Here is a 1,338-nt window from a genome sequence, read left to right as displayed (position 1 = left end):
TGGGAATGTTGGGAGAGGGGCGGGAATGTCCGGAGAGGGATGGGAATGTTGGGAGAGGGACAGGAATGTTGGGAGAGGGGTGGGAATGTTGGGAGAGGGGTGGGAATGTCAGGAGAGGGATGGGAATGGCTCCTGCAGCCCCTGGGGGTGGGAAGAGGGAGATTCCCGAGGTCTGGATTGGCTCAAACTGGGATAAATCCCTCCCTGGGGGGATCCAGGCACCAGGAAATGGGGAAGGGGGGGGGGGGGGGGGGAACCATCCCTGGGTTTGTTCCCATTTCCCGGGATTCTGAGGCAGCAATCCCAGGATCCCGGGATCCCATGGCCATGGAATGTCCCTTTCCTGGTAAATCTGGGAATTTTAAGCTGGAATAGTTCTTGAGGGAGCCCAGGGATGCGCCAGGAATTCCTGGTGCCTGAGGATGGGTTGGGAAGGGAATTCCTGGTGATTGAGGATGGATTGGGAAGGGAATTCCTGGCGCCTTAGGGATGGATTGGGAAGGGAATTCCTGGAGGAAGGAGGAAGGAAGTCTCTTGCCCCTTATTCCTGGATCAGGAAGGGATTTCCCCCCATCCCTCCTTCTCTTGGATCTGCTGCCGGATTCCGGTGTCCGTTCCCAGCTCTCCCCCCATTCCAGGTGCCCATTCCCAGCTCTCCCCCCATTCCAGGTGCAGCTCCAGGTGCCCATTCCCAGCTCTCCCCCCATTCCAGGTTCCCATTTCCAGCTCTCCCCCCATTCCAGGTTCCCATTCCCGCCTCTCCCCCCATTCCAGGAGCAGCTCCAGGTTCCCATTCCCAGCTCTCCCTCCATTCCAGGTTCCCATTCCCAGCTCTCCCCCCATTCCAGGTGCAGCTCCAGGTTCCCATTCCCGGCTCCAGGTGTGAGATGGCGACTCCGGAGCCCCCCCTGGGTGGGACCCCCCGTCCCGGCCCCTCTCCCGGTCCCGGCCCCTCTCCCGGCTCCATGTTGGGCCCCTCTCCCGGCCCCTCTCCGGGTTCGGGACACTCGGGACACTCCGGACACATCCCGGCGCCGGGATACGCCCCGGATTCCATCCACCCCCTGCACAAGGTGAGGCCAGCCCGGAAATCCCGGCTCCAAACCCCTGGGAATGCTCCAGCCAGGCCTGAATTCCCGGGATTTGTCCCCCCGGAGGGCACCGGGAGATAGTGGGAGGGCACTGGGAGATGGTGGGAAGGGCACTGGGAGATGGTGGGAAGGGCTGGGAGGGCACTGGAAGATGGTGGGAGGGCATTGGGAAGGCACTGGGAGGAGCTGGGATGGCACTGGGAGATGGTGGGAGGGCACTGGGAGGAGCTGGGATGGCACTGGGAGG

General features: G+C 62.6%; 1 long non-coding RNA gene across 1 annotated transcript; it reads left to right on the top strand.

The window, feature by feature from the left end:
• The first annotated feature begins 408 nt into the window (after positions 1–408).
• LOC113980980 lies at positions 409–1,099 on the top strand. The gene is made up of 3 exons (XR_003538287.1): positions 409–607; positions 639–681; positions 849–1,099. It is a non-coding gene; the product is annotated as an uncharacterized LOC113980980 (long non-coding RNA).
• The last annotated feature ends 239 nt before the right edge of the window (positions 1,100–1,338 follow it).

Source organism: Neopelma chrysocephalum, unplaced genomic scaffold, assembly GCF_003984885.1.
Source record: "Neopelma chrysocephalum unplaced genomic scaffold, ASM398488v2 Primary Assembly neopelma1_95772, whole genome shotgun sequence".
NCBI lineage: Eukaryota > Metazoa > Chordata > Aves > Passeriformes > Pipridae > Neopelma > Neopelma chrysocephalum.
This window is presented reverse-complemented; position numbering and strand designations above follow the sequence as displayed.